The sequence below is a fragment of the Rattus norvegicus genome, chromosome 5 (genome assembly GCF_021556685.1).
Source record: "Rattus norvegicus strain SHRSP/BbbUtx chromosome 5, alternate assembly SHRSP_T2T, whole genome shotgun sequence".
NCBI classification, from domain to species: Eukaryota; Metazoa; Chordata; class Mammalia; order Rodentia; family Muridae; genus Rattus; species Rattus norvegicus.
In genome coordinates, this window is record NC_141538.1 from 75,837,006 (window position 1) to 75,863,794 (window position 26,789).

The 26,789-nt window shown below is 40.5% G+C and overlaps 1 long non-coding RNA gene across 1 annotated transcript; it reads right to left on the reverse strand.

Annotated features, from left to right (window-relative positions):
- Positions 1-2,305: 2,305 nt before the first annotated feature.
- On the reverse strand, positions 2,306-10,924 carry LOC148005800 (uncharacterized). Its single transcript, XR_015620233.1, has 3 exons — positions 10,770-10,924; positions 7,656-7,918; positions 2,306-7,296 (listed from the first exon to the last, which is right to left on the reverse strand). It is a non-coding gene; the product is annotated as an uncharacterized LOC148005800 (long non-coding RNA).
- Between the last annotated feature and the right edge of the window lie 15,865 nt (positions 10,925-26,789).

The following is a 26,789-nucleotide window of genomic DNA, read 5'->3' on the forward strand; positions in this document are numbered from 1 at the left end:
TTGTTAAAGATAAAAATCAAACTTTCACACTAATAAGATGGACGTGCTTACTTATTTTTACATGAAAAATTACACCTTAGCTACATATTTGCTGCCTCGGGACATAGACCATCTTCAGTGCTTTGCTGACTCAGTGGCTATTTTGATTTTATAATTGTTCTGAGAACATTACTTTACATACATATGTAATCTGAAATGGCAAAAGCATGTTGAAAACACTATCCTAATCCAAGCGAAAATTCATTCAACATTTTTTAATGAAATTCAATATACTCCAAAGACATACAGTTTGATACTTACGTGCAGAGGAATGCCATTAGGAAAACATTAAAGTCTCTATTTTCAGAAATCACATCAATCCATTGTTGTAAGAGCATAAGTACATACAATAAAAACACTGCAGTTCACACCATACAATGCTCTCTACTTGGAGTCATTATGTGTTTAATTTTTTAAAAGTCAATAATTGATTATTGTGCGGTCAGAAATTATTCAGTGTTACCAAATATTTCAGGGCCCTCTTACACTGTGTTTTATAATCCTATATGGGGTTGTGATCTGAAAGTTTATAAATTGATGTTGTGGAAGGAGGCAACAAACCAGTTACACACATTATTAAATTGTATATTATATTAGAAGATGACACCTGATATTGGAGAAAATAATAGTAGCAGAGGTAACCAGAACAATACAGATGATAAGTAGTGGTTATGAAATAATACCATGGTCGGCAGGAGTTCATTGAGATGATATTGGAGTAAAAGATTTGACCTTGCCGAGGAGGTAAATGAGTCAGATGCCTGTGGGAAAACATTTCCGCTAGAGGCACGAGCCAGTGCAGAGCCTTGGGACTGGAGTGAACCTGGTATGTTTTTTAAGATGCAAACTTAGTCCTGTGTATGGATATATAATTATGTTAAAGTATAATTAAAATAAGAAAGACAATTAGGATACCGGGGTTCATACAACAAAAGGACTAGTGAAAGATCAAGGAGCACATGAGAGGGTCATAAGTCAAGCAGGTGGGGCTGGACATCGAAAATCTGCCCCTCACTCTAAAGCCTTTGTGTGTATCCTGACTAAGGCAGGAAGTCAGACCAGCATTTTGGGCAAGGGAAGGGCTAAGTAACTTGACGTCGTGAAGGATGTTTTTGAATGATGCAATGAGGGAGACAGGAGGCTGATAAATAAATAAATGAGGATGCCTAGGCAGTGGATCAGAAAATCCCTATATAAAGTGTTTAGAAGAATGTCAAAGGCAGATGATAAGGATTCCATAAATATTAGTGCTCTATTACTGCCAAAATTCTCCATTTGGTGTGTTTGGTCTATGTGACAGACAACTGCCAGTTCACCTTGGCCATGTAAGTCTGATGTGCTTCTCAGGGAGACAGTGCCTTTTGCAAACAGGACATATCAGCAAGAAATCTATGACTTCTACAGTGAAATGAATCAACTCTTGCCCTTTAAATATCATATGTGAAACACTGAGCATGCGGGATGGTACAAAATGCTGGGTCCTGTCTCCATTCCCCATCCTGGATTTATTCATAGTCTATGTGTCTCTAAATTGTGTTCAGGTCTTTTAAGTATTTTCTGATTCAGAGTCTTTCTGAAACGAAGTCTTTCATGTTTACTAAACTTTCAAGTTCAATAAAAGGAGTCTCTTTTAATTTTAAGAGGACAAACGTTGGAAGCATGTGCTAATGGCTCTTGGCTGCATGCCTGTGGGAAATGTGTTTGCTCAGATTGTAAGGCTGACTCTGCACCTACCCCAGTGTAGGGCACATGATAGATGCTCAATAAATATTTACTGAATGAATATATGTGAGGCCGTAATCAGCAATCCACTTCTCATGTAACTCATGACTTCTTACCCTAATGATAGGCAAAAAGGAAATGGAGGGTTAATTACAATAATGACTCACATAATACTTTATGTTGTTTTTACTATTGTTTTTTTTTTATTTTTTGAAACAGATTCTGTAGCTCAGGTTGGCCTGGCACTCACTGTCTAGAACAAGAGCATTAATTAGGCTTATGGGCCAAAGCTCATTGCTGCAAATTTGTAAGTTTCTCTCTCAGTGCCCACTGAGTGAGCTGCTCTCAGAGGGTTCTGTATAGATTTGAACACATAAACTAGAAAGACAAATTTAAAATATATAATCACCCCTCATGACAGGGAAGCGGGAGAGATCCTAGAAGTAGATGGGTCATAGACACGTTCTAAAGAGGCTCAAATCATCTTGGGCAGGCCCAGGTGAGGGGAGTTCGTTCAGAAATTTGCTTCAAGGTGAAGAACATTGGGTTCCAGGAGAATTTATTTGTCATAAGTAATTTTCTTTACTGATCCATTTCTGGTTTAAAAAGCAATAAATGCTTTTCTTAACAAGACCAATGGTACAAAGGTATATACTATCCCCTTCCCCATCTCCTCTCCCACATGATCGCAGTCAGAACAGAAGGGTATATTCTCCCATTATTCTCCCCTAGCTCATTTATACACAATCAAACATAAATGCATAAGTATAAAGTTCCATTTTTCCCCAACATGGAATTATAGCACATATATTGCTCTTCATTCACACTATAGACAGAACATAGTTTTATATGCACAATTATCTGTAAGAGGTTTGTTCAGTTTGAACCCATATGTAAGTTACACCGCACAGGTCTTTATCTGAGTTCCTTCATCCAATATGCAAAACTCTTCCTGAACCAATTGGTTTCACTGCATGTTGAACTTTTTTTTTTTGTGATGTACATTATTTTAAAATAAAGAGAAGCCATCATCCACTCAACTATTTTCTGACTGATGGCCATTCCCTTCATTTCTCTGGGTCATTGCTTCTTTTGAAAAGAAATTTGATTGCTAGAATCTTTCACTGGGCTGCTATATGGATTACCATATTCCATTTATAATAGTAAAACTCTCAGTATGTTCTAAATACTCAGTAAGTATAAACAATTTTTTTCTGTAAAATTCTTCACTGGTGTGTACAATCCTATTTCACATTAAAATATGCAAAAAATTTAAGTTGGATTTTTTCCCTTTCTGTCTTTCGTTCCCTTTCTATTTCAGGTAAAACCTCACTGACTTGTCTCTCTGTAGCTATTTTAACCACTGCTCTCATCTGTCAACCCAGCTCTCTTGTGCAGCATGACACACACCCTCAGGCTGAACCTTTCTGATTTTTATTGCCAAGTAAAGATTCTGTGGGAAAGAAGAAAGGCTCTATGGATAGGGAAAAAGCCTTCTGGTACTAGCATTCCTGGGCAGAAGAACTGAGAGAGTTCACCATCCAGTTCTAGAGATCCATCAGTTGAGTAGGTAGGGAAGGTAAAGCATATTCAGATTGGACACTTCACTGAAGGCAGCCATAAAAGGCCTTGTAGTCAAGGTCATGAGAGCATCAGCTGAGAGATTCTTAGTCCTCACCACCTCAGCCAGCCCTGTGTCTATCTGGCACAAATCCAGCCACAGGAGTCTTGTGCAAACAAGCTAGGTTCTCAAGAACATGGTTTCTAATGGCTACAGGGAAATAACACACTTGTAGAAAGTTCTAGGAAGCAGTTCGATAATATTGGGAACAGGGGAGGGGAATGTAGTCTTCTTGATCACTCACTGGGGCTGGATCACAGGTAGCATGCCAGCTGTCCAGAGTTGTATTAAGAAATGGAGGACACAGGCAACTCTAACTGGGTGGGTCAGGAGAGGAGAGGAAACAGTGCCATTGTCTTAACCAAACATTCCACCTAGCTGCCTGTCGCCAGGCTGTACCGCGCAGACAGGTAAACAAATAATAATACCCAGTGTGGCACTTGCTGCAGCAATCTAAGTGCCAAAGGCTTATGGGACAGTAGAACAGAGTTCCTGTGAGAGCCAGCAACAAATATTTGTGAATTGACTATTGGGTGAGGCCTCTGTCCTTTGGGACAAAGTAGGAGAGAGCCCTTGCTTTTCTCTGAAGGAGTCTGGAGGTCTTCCAGGAATAGTTGGGATTCACAGGTCATAACATACAGAAAAAAAAAAAGAAAATACTCTATAGCAGGGGCTTGCTATGGGTAGAGTGATAAGAATGTGTGTACTTGGTAAAGGCTGAAAGACTGACATGCTTGGAGGAGAGAGGATGACTGAAGATGAGGAAACGGGTGAGCTGGAGGGAGAGGAACAGGCTTACAGGGCCTCTGCTGACTTGGTAATGAGTGTGACTGTCAAGACAAGTGACACATGCAGTAGGGTGCTGGAGTATTTCAAGACATGGAGTTCTCATAGATTGCCTGGTGGTCAAATAAAAACAGAACCTAGTATTTCCCTACATTGTCTTGGTATACATTGAGAATCTATAATCACAAAATTCAAAGTCCAAAATGTTCCAGAATTTGGAAGTTTTGGGGAATAGATGCAATGTAAACAGAAAAATACAACCCCAGTCATAAATTTGCCATCCATTGTCAAAGATAATGCATAATTTTTTGCCATTTTTATGTGTATGATATTTGTGAAGTAAAATGAATTTAATATGCAGACTTATATCATTGTCCCCAAGGTACTTCATTCCCAAATCTGAAACACTTTTCCTTTCAGATATTTCAGACAAGAGTTAAGCATCTTGCACAGTGTTTTGAGTTTTAGGACTATTTAGATGGTGCTGGCTCCTAGATCCTGTAGCCTTTCATGGCCCTGTCTTTACTATCCTCAAATTTCACCAACACATGCTGGCCTGCGTGATGGAGTATAAGAAGGCCAGCTAATGAAACTAAGTCAGGACTGTGAATAGAAAGACAGGGAATTTGGACTTGGAAGAGTCTTTTACTGGGGATTCTAAGAGCAGTGCCATGGTGATTGGCTACTTACAGCCTCTAAGTAGTTGAGCCAATGAACTCTCCAATGATCATATCAGACAAAGGGGAAAGGAGAGTTCCAAGGACACTTGAGTATTTAGGGGATTGGGAATTAGGGGTCTCCTTTCCTCTGGCATAGGCTCCCTATATCCTTCTCCCTTCACTCCCATGTCAGCCACCGTTCTTCCCAGATGCCCCTAAGCTCTTTTATGCCTTGAAGAAATTTTTATGGGGTCCTGAACTTACTTCTCCCACTAATGTGGTGAGTGCCTCTCAATTTTGAATCGTGTTTCACTTCACTAAAAATGTGAATATATCTTACCAATATTAAATACATTAATATGCAACTTTATAAATTTATTACTTTCCTCCTAAGATATACTCACAAAAATAATTTTAGAATACTCAGATTTGGGGAGTAACCAGGTAAATGCTATATGTTTTTCTTCTCAAACCACAGAAGATTTTCTTGCCCATCAGTTGCTAAAGTCATTGTTCACACTGTTTTCTGTGCTAAAACACAATAACACATATGACATTTGACAAGGTCTGTCCATGCTCAAGCTTTCTAAGACTCTCAGGTGCAATCTAGTCTTAATACCTGTCCTAGAAGCTGAGCCCCTTCTCTAGCTTTATATCAGGATTAGTGTGATTTAGCTGGTTGGCTGGGATCTCTGAACAAACCCAGCATAGATCATTCTCCAGGACTCAATCCTATGTTCATCCTGCCAGCCGAGAAGCTGTCCCTATATGCACCCCCCTCCCATTCCAGCCTCATGCTCAGTACAAGAATACCATTCTTCAGAACACAAAACCGCATACAATATTGTGTCACGTGTCTGATGAGCTTTACAACAATTGCATTAAAACCTCTTGAACATATTCATCAAGTTTCCAGTATTAAATTGATATTTGACACGATTCAACAGTCTTAGATCGTAAGTCAATAAGGTGGTATTTATCTTCACTTGCCCTCCAAACGAAAAACAGTTTCACTGATGTTGAGAAATTTGTCAGAAGTCACACAGCAGCCAGGAGACGCCTTTGAATCCAGATACAGCTGACTTTAGAGTTCCTGCCTTCCGCTCTAGACATGGATGGCTCCTACCATAGAACACTAAGGAAATCAAAGTTTTAATCCTGTTTAGTTGGCCTCATCACCTCCCCCATTTCACACCAGCTCTCTCATTGGTGATCGCTTCTCCCTCATATTCGAAGTTCCTAAGTGGGGATAAGACACTCACACCTACCCACTTCACAGGGCTGCTGGCTGGATTAAAGAGCTAATGTTTGCAAAATACTTTGAGCTTCAAGAAAAGCCAGGCGCCAGGAACTACAAAGGGTTTTAAGATGCTAGACTTTAAATCTCCTTAACAAGTTTCCATCTTTAAAACTAATCTGGTACAGATCCTGTTTTTTTCCCTTCCAAAGCCCTGGATAGTGGCTCACCGCTGTCTCTTAAGAGTAAAAGTGATGCCTTTTCTCCTACTTCTTCCTCTTCCTACTTTCACCCCTTCCAAAACCTAACTGCAGTTATTTTAATATGTCTTACAGAATCCTTCTAATGTTTCCAGTCTTAGCTAATGAAGGCCCTTTAAAGAGCACTTCATCATCTCATTGCAAATATGAGGACATACAACCCAGGAGAAGCAAGCACATGCCCAGAGATGAGTAGAAAGGTTACTTAGAGGTCATGAGTCTCAGGATGCACACAAGGCACAAGTTTGGGGAGAGGCAACTTGACTCTCACTTCTCTCGACCAGACAACTCTATCAGCATGCACTGTGACTGAATCCATTGTAGTGGAGTGTGTCTGAGCAAGAACAGTCAGTGGCAACCCAGGGCCAGATGCCTAGAACAGGGGAACAGCACAGAGGATGGAAAGGGTTCAGAACTGGGTTTGTTTCCTTGGGTTACCTCCTTGGCTCTATCTTTCTGTAACTATGTGATTTGGGAGTGGATTTGACCCATTTGTTTGCCGATCTGACTCCTTATTCTATGGCAGTAATCTAACTATGTCAAACTATGTCACCTCTGTGCTTCACGAGATGGTCTATGGGCACCTGAATCTTGGCAGTATGGATTCTCCTCTGCTCTCATCATAGCATGGATTAGCACAGAGATCACAGGAAACAGTTTGGTTACAGCTAAACAGATTTGTTTGAGAGAGAGTTTGCATTCTTATTAAAAAAAAAAAAACAACCAAAAATGTGATTTGGCCTTGTTAACCATTTGCTAGGAGACCATTGTTTGATCTTAACAAGGCAGCACAGAGTTGGTAGGAGTAGGTACCATGTAATCAAATATTGAAGTGGGCCAGTTTTCCAAATAACAACAGCAGCAGCAGCAACAACAGCAGCAGCAGTAATAATAGATTCAGAACAACCAGTTATAGAAGGAAATGTGGTTGGTTGTCTTAGCCAGGATAAAGGAGTCTCATGTATCTTCATCCTATAAGGAAACATTGAAATGAGTCTACAAAAAGACAATTTTATTGACTTTTCTTTTCTTTTTTTCTTTTCTTTTATTTTTTAACTTGAGTATTTCTTATTTACATTTCGAATGTTATTCCCTTTCCCGGTTTACGGGCCAACATCCCCCTAATCCCCATCCCCCTAACCCCTCCCCCTCCCCTTCTTTATGTGTGTTCCCCTCCCCGTCCTCCCCCCATTGCCACCCCCCCCCAACAATCACGTTCAGTCTTAGCAGGACCCAGGGCTTCCCCTTACACTGATGATCTTACTAGGATATTCTTTATTGACTTTTCTAAAGATGCGATTCCATGTATTCCAAGTAGAGCTTGAACTCACCCTGTAGCCAAGCATGAGTTGAAACCCATGATCTTCCTTCTTCTACCTCCATGCAAGGATTACAAGAGTGTGCCACCTTGTCTCTCCTACTAGCATCACTACTTCCTTTTCTGGCAATTGGAAATCCACGTGTGGACTAATGAAAGCAAAGGTGTCCGTCATCGAGGTTGTGACACAGATGAGGGTTTACTTCTGTCTTCACTGAGGACAACAGCCCTCTCTGCTAATACACAGAGGCATCTTCTTCAAAGGGCCGTTCCCATCTTGCTTCCAAGGAAATAAAGTGAATATACAGAACTCATTTTGCATCTGCTGAGTCTCTGCTCTGCTGCGGTAGCTTATTACAGACATTACACCCAGACAAGCACATTTTGGGGTGGCGTGTTCTTATCCTTTATGAGAAGGTCAGATCATAGAAACCATAAACCTGAATTCGTCAACATCTTGTAAGAGCATCACACAAGTTGGGCAGACATGCAGGTATGTCCAATGGGATATGTTGCTAATGTACTTACTTCAAGGCTGCTCCTTTAATCGCTTGTACACAGTTTTCCTGGTCCACTGATAACCTGGACATGCCACACTTTCATTATTCTGTTCCTCCTGCTTCTCTTCCTCCTCCCTCTCCTCTACTTCATCCTCCTCCTGCTCCTCCTGTTCCTTTTCCTCCTCCTACCCTTCCTCCTCTTCCTCATCCTGTTCTTCTTCTTTCTGGTTTATGTTTGACTGTTTTACCTGGTCTGCCTCTATGCCACTCACTCTGTAGCCTTGAACTCATGGTTATTCTCCTGTCTCATTCTTCTAATTGCTAGTGATAATAGGTACAAACTTCCACACCTGCTCATCCCTGTTCATCCTGCTTCTTGACCGACCATGCTTCCCTGTACCCCAAGGATGCCACTCTTCCCATCTTATTGGCTCTGAGTACTCTTTTATACAACTCAGTTCTATATGTTCATTTACCCCTTCACCCTGGGCTATAATCCCCCATCCTTACAATAATTCCTTTAACCTGTATGTGATCTGTCCTTGTCAAGTGTAGTTAGGATCCAGGAAAAGACACACACATGAGATCTCACTGCTCTCTGCAGACATAGCATTAGGTAGCTGTAAGACTGTTAACAGAGAGGAGAGAGTACTAGGTAGAAACATTATCACTGGAAAGAGAGCAACAAGCATCGAGGAAAGATGCCTGGAGGAAGGCGGTCATGTGAAGTCCATCCGACAAAAAGAATTGAACCAGGGATAGGGGAGGCTATAGGTGGAGTGATGCAGACCAAACAAGCATCAAGTGCATAGAAGAGAAGCTCTCTGCTTACACCCACTGCTAGTATACTGCCACCACAGCTAGGCTACAAGACCAGCAAGGAAAATAACACTGTGTTACTTTCTAACATAATCTGGGCCAGAGATCGATGTTAGAGACTGGGAATATACTTAGCTTACTACCTCTTATTTTGTATAATTCATGATGTTGTAAGGGTTTCATATTTTTAAGTGCCTGGGAAAAATTACCCAACAGATCAGGACTACTTCATGACATATAAAAATGCTATGCAATTCAGATGTCAGCATCCATGCCCATAGTCATATCAGAACCCAGCCACGCCTGCTTATGTGTGCATTACCCAGCACTGCTTCTGAGCTGCTGTGGCAGAGGTGAGTAATGGCAGGAGAACATTTGGCTCATGAAGTCTAAATCATTTCTTATCTTGCCCTTTGCAGGAAAAGCTTGTTGATCTTTGGTTTAGCCTAAAGAATCAGACTGCCAAGGCTCCAATTCTGAACTCTCTCTCTCCCACCTGTGTGACTTTGGACCAACGATTTTATCATCACTCCCTGTCACTGTTTTCTCATTTGAGGATAAGCAAGTGAGTTGTTATGGAAACTGGGTTAGTACATTCTAACCTGGAAGCTTTAGAATAGTGTCTTGCACATAGCAAGCTCTCAGGAGATAAATGTTTCTTAGTCCCTTTGAGGCAGAGGAGCTCAGCTGAAGGCTTGGCATCTTTTCTTATTCAAAGGATGGATCTTGAAAGAACAAAACAATGGGGAAGTGCATCAAGGGTGTCCTTGAGATCATTACTAATTCTGTGCCGCTTTCCAAAGGGGCAGAGAAGCGAACCCCGGCCTCCAATGCCTTTCCCACTTTCCAGCATCGCCGGAACATCTGCTAGTAATCTTGGTCTTGTGGCATTTTTTTCCCTTCTGTTTTTGTTAATTTTTAAAAGAATCTTTGGGCTGTGGATGATGAAGGGAAAGGTCTAGGGTGAGGGGCAATGACTGTGGAGTGTGTGCAGTGGGGAACAACTATTGTGGACTTTTGACATGAGAGATAATGTTCCCAGAGAGTAGGGGGCCCCAACATAAAAAATTCCCCAAGAAAAAGAGAACTAGTAACTATTTCTTAGAGTGTCCTTGGAGCCCTATAGGCAGATGGTGTGTTTTAACGTGAGAGACTTGTTCCGGCTTCCCAGGGCAGCCAGCACGTGGCCATGGGTCTGGAAAGGCAGCCTTCCTCATCGTAGGCTGAATACTTCTGTGTAACAAGACTCTCTTGTGGCTTAGAAAAGGCTCTCAGTCTCCTTGAGACATCTGTTTTGTAAAAATCGGCCCAGCATGCTCAGTGCATCACCAATAGAGTCTGTATTCATCCTTCGGGGGCAGTTTTATCTATACACTAACTGAGACCCTAAAAACTCTGAGCTAAATCCAGTCCTGCATCATTACCCACCAGCTTCTTGATGATTTTAGTGTCTTTAATCGGTGCAACATTATCTGATGAACCTCTCAAAAAGCCAAGTGTGGATTCACATGGTCATTGTCCACAGAGAGCCAAACATTAGCACAGAATTGGCGAGGGTTTTTTTTTTTTTACCAGTTTCATGTCCAGTTTCAGTGGACAGGAGGAGAAACAAAACCCACAACCGCAGTGTGGCTAAGTAATTGCTTTCAATGTACTGAACAGGCTGAGCCCTATCTCAGTACAAGCAACTCAGCCTGTGGGCTAGTTTGACTGCCCTGAGCCTGCATCTAGCTTGTTCCTTGTTTACAGCCCCACAGCTTATCCCAAGAGGGGAAAAGGGCACAAATGCGTGACTCTTATGCACTTACCTCCCAGTACATCCCGTACATCGAGAACTGGAATCTCGCTTGGACGGTAATTACCGTGATTATAATTCCCCCGTGGAACTTGTGGGGTGAGCTCCCAAAGCAATTCCTCAAGCTTGTCAAACCACTGCCTTGATTTGCTTATGAAAGGCAGTTCTAATCAAAAGAGGTAATTACAATATTAAGTGCCAAGCCTTGGTGTGCAAACTCTTGAGTCATAGGATATTAAGCTTAATTGAACTGCATTGAAGGAGGCATGCAGCATCATGCACAGAATTCTGAGCTAATGTGAGCCCCAGCCTAAACCTTTACTCCAGGAAAGTGGACAAATTACCTGATCTATTAGCCACTCTGGAATCACTGCGTCATACAAACCAGTGCACCTGCTCTTTCCTCTTGCGAGTTTTAATGCTGTACAGACGGATGCTTGAGAAATCTTTAGAAAGTAGATCTTCCCCATTTTGGTTGTGACTATAGACCGGTGCCAGCATTCGACCCATAATTCACTTCCTCATTCATTCATTCATTTGATATATATTGATATCTTCAGTATTTCAGGTGTTGAAATGGACCATGGTTGCTGAGATAAATTAAGTATGTTCTAGATCTTCTACAAACTCAGCATTGGTGTGAAAAGTACAGTCGCCAATGATGATTAAGCTCTGATATGAAAGCACTGTAATAAGAAAATGTTCGGGAGAATCAGAGGGAAGAGTGTCACACTTTGGAGATGATTGAGAAGGTCCTGGCTGGAGGCACCAGACTCAAGAGAGTCTGAACAGGAGTGAAAGGCTGTACCATGTCCAAGGGAAAAAAAAGAATTGGAAAAATATGAGAGAGAAAAAGATCACAATGTATTTCGGAATGCTTTGAAAACTTCACTGTGACTCTTAAGCCACATATTTATGTACGTGTTTATGGACATGTGGCTCTGCATGTCCTCACACGGGCTTTGAAGTGCATCAGAGACTGTGAAGGTAAAGCAAAGTGGATTGAAGCTTAGTCATTAAAGACCATTCCAAACACCCACTCCTCAGGAAGGTCAGGATCCAAACACTGCATTAGGGAATCTGTGCAAAAATATAGAGGCAAATGAGTAGACTCTACAAGCTCAGACTCAGACCATCACTACTCACAATGATACCACAATACCCCCCCCCCCCCCCACCGCTACAAAGGGGTTTTTCTGCTGGATGCGGCTACCATTAAACTTTACGTAGCCTTTAACACATTTAGAAAATGACCTGAATACCCTGAAGTATACACCTTTATCTTACAACACAAATCTGACCCACGGTTCATTAACAGAAGAGGATATATTCTCATTATAGAAGCAGAGTGATCAATCACACCAGCTGATGGATGGCATGGCCGTGAGTGTGCCAGCTAGCCTATGATAACATGTTTTTCTTGCCAAGTGAATCACCCTTCAATTTGGCGATACTAAAAAGAGAGAAAGGCTCACATTTGAATCTACTTAATTCAAGACTGTTTTGTTTGGTTTGTTTTGTTTTCTTTTCAGAACATAATTTTAAAGGTTCCAAGAGAGGAGAAGAAATGTCGCATCCTTTTAATGTTCTGTGGTGGTAATATTCTTTTGAAGCTATTTTCTGAGCCAACACCTGCAGAAGGAAAATTGCTATTCTCCTTTTGAAGATGAAGAAAAAGAATACGAGAGAGGCTGAGCCGCTTCTAATTACAGTCACCTTTGGAAGTAGCCAAGGACTGGAACTCAGTTTAGCCTGATCCTTAATCCTGGTCCACAGAAGTAAAAAGCAGCTTTCTAGAGGACTGTGTGAGAGTATACTCCTTCAGTCTCAGGATTTGGGAGGCTGGGGCAGGAAGATCATAAGTTAGAGAACTGTCTAGCCTATACAAGAAACCTGGCTTCAACCAATCAACCAACCAACAAACCAACCAACTAACCAACAACCAACAACCAACCAACCAACCAACCAACCAACCAACCAACCAGGTAGAGGTCCTTTCTCTTTTGACAAGAAGGGATGAGAACAATTCTATTCTTCATCAAATAAATAAATAAATATTCCTTCATATTAGTCATTTGAAGATAATCCCTAGTTTTTGACCTACAGAAATTCAACTTCCTAGTTTTTGGCTTTATGCTGATATAAAAGTCATTTATGTCCAGCAGTAGAAATTATCTCCTGCATTTTGAATATTTATGTTTCCTTGTCCAATGACTTTTTAGTATGACAATGTCAGTGCTGGATCACAGCCACTAGCCAGTCACATGATCAGTAACAGGAGTAACCTGATCGAAAGGGCACACAGCCAGGACCTTGGAATTTACCAAGTTGGGAAGCAGTGGTGTTTTCTAAATTAGGAATCTTCAATGTACTTTAAAAGTATACATCCACCACCTTCCAATGACTTGTTTGAGATGTATTCCTGTCAGAAATAAAAGAGTAGCAACGTGGCCCAAAGCAGTTGAAGAAAATAAGGCTTGGGTTATTCCTTCCTTCTATAGGAACCTGAATGGTTCATATGGGCCAATAGATACCAGCCACTTCTCTGGGGCTACACTGCCACCCCCCCCCCCAAGTCACTGATTCAGGACAGTTTTTAACAATGACACCTGTTACAAGTTCCAGGAAAAAGGAAGCAAAACCCAGTTTGATCCTCTCCTAATCCATTTGCTTTCTTCCTTGTCCACTGTGCAACAGAGGCTGTGGAGACAGAGCCTGCCATATACTAATCACTGCTCTTCAAGAATAAATACTGTTTGGGGTCAATGACAAGACATCAGTCACCACCACAAGACTCACAGGCTGAGACAGAAGAATCCTCAAAAGTCTGTATCTCCAAAGAAAAACTGTATTTCTCTGTCCCTTTGATGTTACTTCGTAGCCAATGGCAACTCTGACTTTGGTCAATACTCCCTGATGTTATAAATAGCACTAACCTTTGCCTTAGAATCAGATCTCTTTTTACATAATATTAAGACATGAATCTTTCGTTTTTCTCAGTGCTAATGCTAGGTGAGAAGGAATCCAAGGCAAATGTGCTCTTATGGTTTCTGGGACAACTATTTGAAAGTATGACTTACCTAATTTCATCCCACAACTAAACCAGGATGGATAGACTGTTCCTTGGGAGGATGTAAGGCAGGTCTTTGGAAAGATGGTCAGACATATACAGTAGGCCTGGAGGTCTCAACCTTCCTAAGGCTGTGACCCTTTAATATAGCTCCTCATTTTGTTCATGTTGTGGTGACCTTCAACCATAAATTTATTTCATTGCAACTTCATAACTGTAATTTTGCTACTGTAGTGAGTGGTAATAGAAATATCTGATATGCTACCCCTATGAAAGCATTGTTTGACCCTTAAAGGGGTCGTGGCCCACAGGTGGTGAACTGTTTCACTAGGCTAAAGCTCTCAAACCTTTTTTTTTTTAAGATTTGTTTTAGGTATGTGAGTACACTGTCGCTGTCTTCAGACACACCAGAAAATGGCATTGGATTCCATTACAGATGATTGTGAGCTACCATGTGGTTGCTGGGAATTGAACTAAGGACCTGTGGAAGAGCAGTCAGTGCTCTTAACTGCCAAGTCATCTCTCGAGCCCACTCTCAAACCTTTCTTATAGTGAATTTCTGGGGAAGCTGACATCTGATAGACTTGTCATTCTCAGACTTTTAAAGGTGGTGTGGAAAGAGCAGTCTGAGGTTAGGCAAGGAACAGTGTTTCTTGATTAAGGTTTGCTCCAGTCATTCAGTCAGTGTCCTTGGATAATTCATGTCTAGCAACTGGTCTTCTGTTTCCTTATCTTTAATAAAAGGTGACTATGACATGCTCATGAGTTTAGCAGGATGGTTAGCATCTTTAAGTAGTTTCTAGGTTGGGGACACTAGGCTAAATGTTCTAAATAGAAGGGTGCATTCCAAGTTTCCAATCTATAGATGGAAAACCAGATACTGAAAGCATCAATGTGATGTATTTGATGTTAGAAATCTACATGATCCTAAGACTCGGGAGGTGCCTTAGTTAATAAAGTACTTTCCCTTAACACACTAGCCAGCTAGCCTAGTCAAATCAGTTAGCCCAAGATCAATAAGAGACCCAGTCTCAACAAATAAAACAAACCAACAAAACATCAATATGGAAGGTTCCAGAAGGTATCCTGAGGGTGTATCCTGAGGGTGACCTCTGGCCTCCACATGCATATATTTATACATACACATATCTGTATCCATATAAGTATACATGTGTACATACATACATCACACACAAATGAACATACAGACACACTTAAAGAAAGGTACATGATTCACTATTCATTGAAGTGCTCTCTTATCTATGTTCATGGACAAACTTTGTTTTGTTTTGTTTTGTTTTTCAAATCCATGGTATAAAAGAAAGTTATGTTGCAGAGATTACAGAAACAGTCTTGATTTTGAGTCACAGAGAAAATTGACTTTGTTAAGGAAATCCTTTCTGTCTTCAGCATTGCTATTGTTCTTGCTTTTACCTTCATGCACCAGAATCTTCTGTATAAAGGCAATGGTGAGCCAGGCAGGTGGAAGCGTCGTCAACAAGCCTGTTATTAATCATTATCATAATGATCTGGGCCAACCTGCTAAGCTTTTTGATGTGTGTTCATCTCCACGGATTAAGATGAAAATCTGGGTGTGATCACTATCATTGTGGCATTAGGATTGGGGACCTATTAATGTCAGGCTGCAAATGACCAGAGGTAACCTCAAACAGACATACATCTGTCCATCACCAGCCCTGGGGAGCTCTACACCACACCACTAGACCCTGCACTGGCTCCGATAAAACAAAGGAGAAGGTTTTCTGGGTGAAACCCAGCCAGAACCACTGGGCTCTTTTTCCATTCCAGAGTCATCAGAAATTCTTTCCAAAGGGATTCAAATTCAATACCCAGTGGTCTTGAGGGCCTTTCAAGGGAAGTACTTTGACAACAGAATCTATATAGGATATAAGAGAAGGGTTGAGGAGGGGACTCAGATGTACAGGTATAAAGCCCAAGATCTAAGTACTCAGTGAAATGATATGAGGAGACTGCTCTAGGGGGTGGCGGTAGGGGTGGGGGACTTCTGGCCAGCTATAAAACTAGCGAAGGAGACCTGAGTTCTAATCTATGTTCTTGTTTCATGGATGACCCAGATGATGGGGTAGTTAAGAATATAGCATTTAGAAGTGAATAAGTCTAACATTTGTTATGAGCCCCGAGACTTGGTTCTCATAACTTCTCTGTGTACCTTCTTTCAAATAAGAATATAAATACATACAAACCTTACAGGGTGCTTGCTATGAGAAGACAGAATTTGTATAACCATTCGGGAAAAAGAACTGGGAGGAAGTTTTCTCACATTGGTAAGCTGTCCAAGTATAGGAAGAGCTACAGTGAGCAAATATGTCATATTCAGAAGCCCTGTCAACTCTCTTGACTCTTCTCGTTCCTAGGATGATAATGAAAGAAACTATATCTGTCTAGTCTCAGTCATGTAGCTCCCCTTTGGTGGCACTGTGAGCACTGGCTGAGAACAGAATGGCCAGGCCTGAAGTTTGGCTCTGAGTATGTGATCAAAATAGAAGGTAAGGTATGTGGGACTCTGGTGGCCTTTTTCACAGAATTCCTGATTCCACCATGATAGTTGTTTCTACATGTCGATCAAGCTCCTCTGCTAGTCCCCACTCTTCCTAGAGTGAACCATTACAAGTATCCCGGGGTACAAGGGTTTCTTCACAGAGACCTGCAATGACTTTCCTTGTCTCTGCCTACAACGACGTAAAGTCCAAGAATTTTGTTTCTTGAGCATATTGTGTACAAATATCATGTAAATGGCTCACAGAGAAGTAGCAAAAACAACTCAATAGTAAAATGCAGGGCAAAATGGAAAGAAGGTTCCATTTCTTAGTGTTTAATAAAGACTTGTATAAATTGTGAAGCACCTCTTCACATGGTGTCAGGCAGCTCTTACACTACCATGACCTACCCTTCTTAGTCTCATACATTAGTAACATGAATGAACTTGTTTCTCAGGAAAATCTGGAAATCTTAGTGGACATTTTGATTTTAAACTTATATCTAACTAAAGGAAGATGACTCAATTTAGAGCAGTGTAAGAGATGTCTCATAGAAGCTGTCCTGTCTGTTCGTCTCATATTCTTTTTGTAGACCTCCTTAGCAGAGTCAATGTAAGCTACCTATGGGTCAAGAATTTTATTTCCTTCTTTCAATCTGTTGAATAATTTTTACTGATCATTTTTATTATTCATTTATTTATTCATTGTTTCTTTCAAAATATTCCTTTATCCTTTGATAGTTTGAGACTTACATACAATATATCTTGAAAATATCAACTACCAACTCTCCTCTTCATCTTCCATCAGAGTCCTGTCTCCCCCCTTGACCCCAGACATACACTGTGAAGATTATTGATTTATTGTTGAGACAGGATCTGAATCTGTAGTCCAGGTTGACCTGGAACTTACTATGTATCACAGGCTATCCTCAAACTCTCAATGTCCTTGGCCTCCAAAGTGCTCAGAGGGCAGACCTGTGACCCCATGCTCTGAGCCTTCGCCATCTCATTTTTCCCTCACACTAGCTACGCTTTAGTTCATTCTGTGTTTCATACTAGTACAACAGCTTGCTTAGGTGAGAGCTTGTTTTATGAAAGTCATGATTGGCTTGGCAGATCTCTTAAGTCAATCAAGAGTTTATTCAAGCTGTCTTGGTATCTTAAAAAGATGGCTCCCTTTAAGTCTCCTCATACATGTAGGTGGCATGTTGGAACATGCGCTCAGATCCCCATGTCTATGGAAATGACACTGAATCATTTTGCAACAAAGGAAGGGCTTTAGATGTTTGGTGGAGGTGTGGCAGATGGGTAGGGCCTGGACAAACCAGTTGATTGGGTGTGTCCTAAAGCAGCCATGGCCTCCGCTGGAAGGAGCTGGGTTCTGAAACAAGGCTCATATAGGAGATCCTAGGCATTCCTACCTACCATGAGGGCAAAGAGACACAAAAAGAGATGCTGCCTACAGAGGATGTGGGAGTGGGTAAATGGAGCTACAGGAGTTTGTGGAGTCTTTTTACAAATACAACAGTGCTGATTTATTCTCTTTTACATCTTTGGATTCTTTTGATGATTTAAACAAAGAGCAGTTAATGCTTAAAAATACTCGAAACCACTTAATTTGTGGACTTTTTTTTAAAGCTAAACAAACTAAGTTCCTTCCTCCTTTATTTCCTTTTGCACCTTCCTCTTCCAATATCTGTCTATGAGAATGGAAACCTTGGGGGATTTTAGGCAACACTTTCTCTCCAGTACCCAGAATGCTGTCTGGTACATGGTTGAGATCCAGAAGGTAACCTGAACAAATGAGTAGAAGTAACTGTCACAATGACATGAACCATGTCAGAACCAGGACTCGGATCTGGCATACAAATTGTCACATCACTAAGAGCTTCATGAACTGATTTCAATCAAGAATATCTCTTTAAGATAGAGTATTTGATGAGGTTATGGAATGTCTTTCTTTTCATGGACAGCAACAGAAAAACATTTTTGAGATACAGTCTCTGGAGTCATAGAGATACTTAACTGTGCAGAAAACAATGCACCAACTCCCAGCTCAGCAGACACTCATGCTGGCTCTTTATGTGGAATTGGTAAGCACTGTGATTACATGATAATAAGGTTGCCCAAGTTCAAGTCCCCATCCTCTCCTCTACATAAAGTATGCCTAGGCAAATAATGAACGTATCAAAAAGTTAGGAGACACAATAACAAAATCTACCACTTACTGGATGCTCATAAAGAGTAAGGACCTCTTCTGGTGGTTTAAAATATTTGACACGATCATTTATTTTGACACGTTCATTTGTTACAGCAATTCTATGTAATGTTAGCCATTATTCTAATTTTTCAGCTTAGAAAACCAAGTTAGATATTACTGGGTTTACCCAAATTCAGAAAAAGAAATGTACAGAGCTTTTGGTCACTCATGGTATCAACTACGGTGTATTCCTCTGAGCATGGTGTGCTATCCTGTTATTCATAAAGGTCTGGAGAAATATGCAACAGGACACAGACGTGTTCTCTCTGCCCTTTCTGACAAGTTGCTTCCATGAAGCATTTACTGGGGAAGTACTATTTGTATTTGAATATTGCAAAATGAGTTGGGACTCCTCAGGGAGAGATGTCACAGGAATGTTTCAAAGTAAAAGACAGTTTGTACGTAGCTTCTGAGTTGGGAAACCACCTAGTCATCGCGGAACCCTTGGGTTTGATATGGCTGGTCCCCCGTAAGGAGTGGTGAAGACACGGGAATTAAAACTACAATGAAATGTAGGTGGCAGAAAAAAGCTTATTTTACTGAAAAGTACAAGGAATGACTTTGACATCTTTCTCATAGGGAGCTACTATAGAGTTTAAATCCAAAACATGATAAATTCAAAACTTTCAGTTTCATGCAGAAGACAGAAAGGGATAGATGTAAAAAGAATGTAGTGTAGTTAAGAAGTTCATGCAGTGGTCCAAGCAGGAAGCTGAGGGATGCTAAGGGGTCAAGTGACATCAAAGTCCTATTTCCTACAGGTGAGATAGGTGTGTCTGATGCCCTGTGTACAAAAAGAGGAGATGTGCACTGACCTGGAGTAAACTCGGCTGTTTGCTTAAGATTAGCATGCTCTGTTTCTCCAGCGACCAAGAAAGTGAGCACAGCCACCTCTCCCTTCAAACCAGTCCTCTTGCAAGGGACCAGGGGACAGAGCCTGTTCCTCACTGCTGTGGCTTCTTCATGCCTGAACCTCAGTTAGTGTAGAAGTCATGCTGTCTTGCCTGTCTATCAGAGCTCTTTCACAATGGGCTTTAAAAATATGCTGAAGTCATAGAAGAGCATGTTGACCTAAGTAGGTTATTATCATTTTCTTTCTTCTGTGAATAAGAATGGATGAGTTTTTAAATGAAATCATAGAGATTTCAATAATCCCTTTGAAAGTAGTGAATGCACAGACACTATCAGAGAAGAAAATGACAATTAACAACAGGGCATTGATTGTCACTTGCCCCCAGGAAGAATAAGGTTTCTAGATTTCTCTCATGGAATTCAGAATCAACACAAAGTTATTTTTTTCTCGAACTTTAATGTTTTTAAATGAAGCTACTTCTGTTCATCAGGATAACTTTTTAAAAGCTGGTCCACAATTAATTTTGTAGAGGAAAAATTCCTAAATGAAAAGAAATACAAATATCACAGACACACGTACACACACACACACACACACATATGGAATGAAAAAAACAAATATTAAGCAAAAGAAGGCCACCGAGTCTGTATCCTATTACATATGTATAAGGTATTTATTAAATACCTTATAAGTGCTAATGGTGATCAAAAGTCACCATGGTTTTAGACTCCATGTAGCAATTGTTCTTTCTTCAATCTCCTTATCTCTACTCACACAGGCATTTCCATAGACAGTAGCATTGCAAATTTACCCCTGCCCATGGGAAGGCATTTCAGGATAGTATGTGGGAACTCATAAGACAGGCGGAAGACGACTTGTTCCTAGAACCTCCTACTGATGATCATAAAGCCTGTCTTTCCACTAGGTGTCTATACGGAAAACTGATATTTTTATATTAGTTCCCTTTCTGATTGCTCAAATGTGTTATGGCTATTGGGTTAGGGGAGAAGTGGGGGTTCATAAAGCAACCTTGTCATCAGTTTGGTTGTGTGCTGTGATTTGATCCAACTTGACAGAGATGTTGAGAGAACTGTAAATGATTTTGCACCTTCAGATCTCTTCGATATCAGAGATTCCACATGAGGGAAGGACATGAGCTACAACACCAGTGGTTTCTTTTCCTAAAGATCTGATACTTTTTTTTTTAAACCATGCTAAAAAGGATAGTAGCTGGCTTTGTTAAAGGCAGAATTATTTTAAAGTTTGGTCCAAACACAAGTCATGGGAAATTCTTTGAGGGAAAAAAAACATTTCCATTGTTTACTAACTTAGGGATTTGGTACATAGTTTTGCTTCACAGATTCACAGTGTAGTTAAGGCAATATGTTTTGCCCATCTTAAGTTAAAATAGCATTTGCCATGTTCGTTTAGATCACAGAGCCCCACAGAGGGAATGAGCGTGTGTGTGTGTGTGTGTGTGTGTCTGTGTGTCTGTATCTGTGTGTGTGTGTGTGTGTGTGTGTGTGTGTGTGTGAGAGAGAGAGAGAGAGAGAGAGAGAGAGAGAGAAAGAGGGAGAGAGAGAGAGAAGCTTACAATGAGTGATCTTCTAATGTCTGACTTAAAAAGATAGATGACGACAATTAATACACATCTTATGGGAAAATTTCACTTGGGTTTCATGTCATAATCTCTTATAATAGATCCTTCCAGACTGAGTAGAGTAGTAGCTTCAAATTCATGTTTATAACTTTCTGAGTCTCACTGCTTCTCATATAGTGGCGTTTTTCTCCCACCAAATTTCTGGGAAAAAATGATCTAGGTTTCTTCCTATTCAGTTTGTGCTCACCAGTGATTGGTGAGCACATCGTCAGTGGGCTCCTAAACTGCTTTCAGGCCATCATTAGCCAATCCCAATGTCAATTCCAGATGTTTCTCTGGTGGATTCATCTGCTCACTCTCTGAGCCAATTGACAGTATTTCAGTGTAATTTCACTTTTAGAATTATGCTTCTCTCCAACCTCAGGGGCTCAGCTATTGAGGCTGTCTTCCACTTGTATTCTTACAGATCCGTTCTTCCTCCTTGCATCCCTACCAATAAGCTAGTGACCACCTTCAATATCAAACATGTACTTTATACTTTATATTATAGAATAGTCAAAATGGAGTTTGACCTGTAGTACAGACTACCCTTATTATTTAGAAATAAAAATCAGAATGGTCAAGAGACCCATGCAAACTCGCTGAGTTGCAAGTAGCAGGAGAAGAAGTTGCATTTGGGTGTTTTTTAAGCTCTTAATTTGATGTCCCTTGTTTTAAGCCTGTAGTAAAATTGAGATGTGGATAGATATCCGTGGATTAGGGAGTAGATGAGACTGCTGGACTCAAGGTGAACCAGGACAGGCTATCAATAGATATTAGAATCTATGACGCAGAAAATACTTAAAGGTGAAGCTTGGAATCACAACAAAATGTTCTAATTTGTAGAAAGCACAGGTCTCTTATTGACTGTGAAGTCTACATAACACAAACCAAACTATTTAGATGTTGCCATTACTCGGGGCATGAGATAATTTATAAGGTACTAAACTCCACTCTTATTTTTTCTTTTGTGCTATGGGATTCTAATAAGTTGCATTTAAAGTACTTCTATGGATATACATGCATCCATCCTACAATTAGGGTTGCTTATGAAAGTGGGTAGAGTCTTTGTTCTTATCCTACCTCAAATATACTTTGAAAACACCATCTTTTGTAGAATCTACAGGACCTTTATTCTTTCTGCAATAAATGCATTGCTGATAAAAATGCAAAACAGGCATCTGTCCTGTGGTCATTTTTTTTACATTTTCATTATTTGAGAATATACATGTCTACCATGAAATATTATCACATTCATTTCATTATTACCCCCTCCAATTTCCCCCAAGATCTCTTCTCATATTCCCATCCCCTAATTTTATGTCCTCTTTTTATTCTTAAATCATAGCCTACACAAGTTCATTTTATGCTGCCCATATGTGCATGGGTGTAAGCCATCCACTGTAGCTTGGGCAGCCTAAGAGTGGCTGCAACTGCCAACAGCTGTTCAGCTATGGGTGGGTTCCTGTTAGCTCCTCCCTCAGCTATGCTAGAATTGTGACTGGCTTGATTATCGAGGTCTAGTTTAGGTCACCACTGATGCTGTAACTTCATGCCATGTCTAGAAAACAGCATTTCAAAGCATCTTTCCTATCTTCTGGCTTTTACATTCTTTCTACTTCCTAATACATTTTTTAGAAGTATTACTTTAGTGATTTCACTTACTCACAACACCCAGTCTCTAAATTCCAAACTCCCTTTTGACATGACATTTGCCTGCATCATTATTCATTCATGACATCTTGAGTAAACAAACTACTCACAGAATATTTCAATTCACTTATTTGTATATTTCTATTAAACCAACCATTTAAACCTTGCCATTTCTTCTCACTAGTTCTCATACTTTGGTGAATCTTATGGTTTTCAATTACTCAAAGTTGAAGCATGAAAACTTCCCTGGACATTTATCACTCTTGCCTTTGTTGTGACATTTACAGAGCTCAAAGCACCTGAGGTCCCTGTGTCCCTCTCTTTCCCCTTGTGACCCTCTTGAGTCAGTCCATCACTGACCATTGCCAAGATTAATAATTTTCAAGGCACTGTGATGAGTATAACATTGTTGTAAATCGTAGTATAGGGAGTATTGTTGGTTGTCACAACTAGTACAGAATAGATTGAGTTCAGGGATGCTGCCCAGCATTGTGCAGTACAACTCCCTAGAGTATTAGCCTCCTCCATTAAAAACTCTTGTTCATTGGTTCCTAGATCCCTGTATCCATTCATGTACTGCCTAGCTGACAGATTAAAGCAAATGTCTTGTGGATGTCTATTTTTGAATGCTTCAATAGTGCCTAGCCAGCCTTTGGTCCTGTTATTCAGGATTCTCCAAAATAGTTTCAATCTTAGTCCCTACTTCCTCCCCTTAGGCAACACCATCATTGCCTACATACCTAGAGCTTGGCTCACTAGGATGAATCCTTTTTCCTGGGTGTTCCCCTATGTCTCACACCAGGCAAGTGTGCTCTATTGTTCTTGCCTTATATTTAACCCCCCTTGCTCTAACTCCCATCATAGTGCATCAACATTCTGCTCCCATTCCAACCTCAACCCTAAAGCATCCTTTTCCGTTATAAAACCTGATGATCTCAGTAGATGCTACATTTTTCCATCAATCAAGCAGTATGCTCCCTGGAGGAACACAGGGTGTGAAGGCCTAGTCTCTTCTTCTCAAAGGTGAAATCAAATGCCTATGAGCCTTACTTGGCATCTTTTCATGTAGCAGAGAGAAAAAAGAGGAAGGAATGTAAGGGAGTTTGCAATCACATGGAGAGTTGTCAAGAAGGATGGGAGAAACAGAATTTCTCATAGTGTTGGGAACAGGTGCTGGGCTGCCCTACCCAAGTCTTAGTCCCTTATCTTCCATCAGAAGACGTCAACAGATGTGTTTCCATTTGCTTCTACCTCCTCCTTCTCTTTCTTTTTCTTTCTCACTTTCCTTCTCTCATTCATTTTCTCAGCACATTCATTTTCAAAAAGAAGGAGAATCATATTTCCATTGAAAAGACAGAAAGTGGTTGTGGGAGATACAAAAAGATACCTTAAGTAGTAAGAATGTCTGCAACAGCTCAAGGCCCAACTTGATATGATGAATATCTTACTGATTTCTTTAAAAATAATCTCCATTTTCAATGAACATAAATTGATTTCTAAAAAAAAAATACTTTATATCTTAGTTTTTCTTCTCTGTATAGGATATTAGAACATCAATTTAAAAACAAATGTGGGAAAATGCTATTTCATTTCATATATTTTCATTGTGAAAGTATATGAAAACACGTATGTATTTTCATATTCTCAGGAGAAAAAACTAAGAGGTTCCATTCTCTCAATCATAAAGAATCATGGGAAAGCATGCTATAGTCAACATAGGATATGATTCAGTCACATATTGCTCCAATTCATCAAGAGGAAAATGAAGCTCAGAGAAATGAAGCACATTCATTCATTAAAAAGCACAACAGACCGTCATTCAACTCACGAACTGTTTAAAGTTTAAGAGAAAACAAAGCACTGAGAACCAGGACTGACACCAGCTACCTGACATCATAATCATTATCATCACCATCACCACCATAAGCAGCAGCAGCAGCAGCAGCAGCAGCAAAGAGCACACATAGTAATATTTATTATCATTTTTCTCCATCCCAATCTTTGTGTCAGGTTGTGGGGGAGAAGGTGGCACAGGATAAAACTGGCATTGTCTCCATCTTAACATAACTCACATTCTAGTGGGTGAGAGAGTCAATCACCAGACAAGAAACAATTGTCAACTGTTCTAAGTACAGGAGCCAGGAAAGTCTGGAACAGGAGGAACTGATTTGGTGCTGGGGAGGAGGGGGCAGAAATAATGAAGAGAGCTCCCTAGGGCAATGATAATGAACTGAGATCTGAAGACTGCGTAAGCTGAGTGAGTGAATTAGGATGTGAAAAGTGCTCCCCTGGGAACGACCGAGATATATGAAGGCTGCTGAGCAGAAAGGAACAGAGTAGACATCTAAAAGATGCAAGCACTAAGATAACCAAAGAGAGGAAAGCAAGATGGGAAGTCGCCCGGGATGAGGAGGAGGGGTCTCTGTGTCACAGCTAGTGGAGGTTTTATGCACGGTGGTAGGAAATTTAGTTTTATCAAGATCAGGGACCAAATATGAAAGGTTTAGATAAGAAAGGGATATGGTGTAGGATGTCATGAGGGAGTTGGTTGGAGTGACTGGATGGGTGAAAGGCAAAACTGGAAGGACAGAAGGGCAGCAATCGATTAACAGTCTTTCAGCAGTTTAGGTCTAAAGTGATGGAAATAAAATCACAAATAGGTATGCAAATGCAGAAAGATTTTGATAGAAAACCAGGCTACTTTTTGGAGATGCGTGACAGGGGACATCAAGGACAAACCTGAGTGTAGCATAGAAAATCAAGAGGACAATTTTAGCATGTCTGAAGCCACTTACAATGTTGACCTCTAACCTATCCTAGGTAGTTTCCATGGGTCAGAACTGACTTATTTTTGTTCCAGTCCTATTGTGTGAGACACTGGATCCTTTGTATGGACCTACAGTAATGTAGCTTTGAAGTTTGGACCTGGAGTTATGAGATTTGCATTAAAATTTCTTCTGTGGGCAAGCCACTCAGTACAGCTGAGCAAGAATCCTCCTTCTCTGAAACATAACCACCTCAACAGGTGGTACCCGGAGTCACAAGACATCGATTTCTGCACCAGGTAATCTACATCTGAATCTAGAGGATGTATTTGTGATGTTTCCTTGACTCATATTCCTATCTTTTCTCCTTTCTGCTGTAGGTTGCTCTTGTCCTCTGGGGTCCAAGAGAAGCCTTTGGTTGAATATCCTTTTACTCAATAATTCTAACTGAAATGGGCTATATATAGTTCCCTGAATGTTACAGGGTCAGGAGGGTTGAGATTAATGAGGCTCCTCACCATAGTTACATGGGTAGAATGACCTGCAGCCTTTAGATCCAAAGCCAGATTTTATGCAAAGAGAATCAGATTCCTAGGTTCCATCACTCTAGAAAGACTTATTTGACAAGACAAATACGGTCAAGGAACCCCTTTTTCCCTAAGCTGCTAAGGTGATTTTGAATGATTATCTAAGCATTGTGCTGAAAAATATACCAGCTTAGGAGGTTTTGTTTGGCTGTGATTTCTTGAGGCAGAAACCTTGTCTGCTTTGCCACACCAGGGTTGCTAAAAACATTGACATTATACTGAGAAAACATTGAAATATTTTCAAAATTAAATTACTGTACTATGACCCTGTTTTTCTTTCAAGCCATCTCATGGCAAATTGTTGACAGATCTATGATTTTTGGAATAATACATTTTAGAGAGTGTTCTCAACTGTGAGATTGCCATGAGAGACATTGAGGTCTAGGAAAACCCGTGTGTTGACTACATGTATGTCTGTGTGCAGGACATTACGAGTTATGGAACGTCCTAAAGCCCAGCATAAAATGTTAAGAGTTTGAGATTCTTGTTTGTAGAACCTCCTGCTCTGGGGATCCTATTATATTTACTCAAGGTTTGCATGGAAACAGTTAAAAATGAACTACATTGGCTGTAGACCAAACAAGGCACCTATTTCATTCCTAGGGGACTTTTCTCTGGGCCAGGTGTCCAAACTCCAAGACTCCCTCCCCTTAAGGACCTAAAAATGGTTCCCTGGAGTTGTCAAATT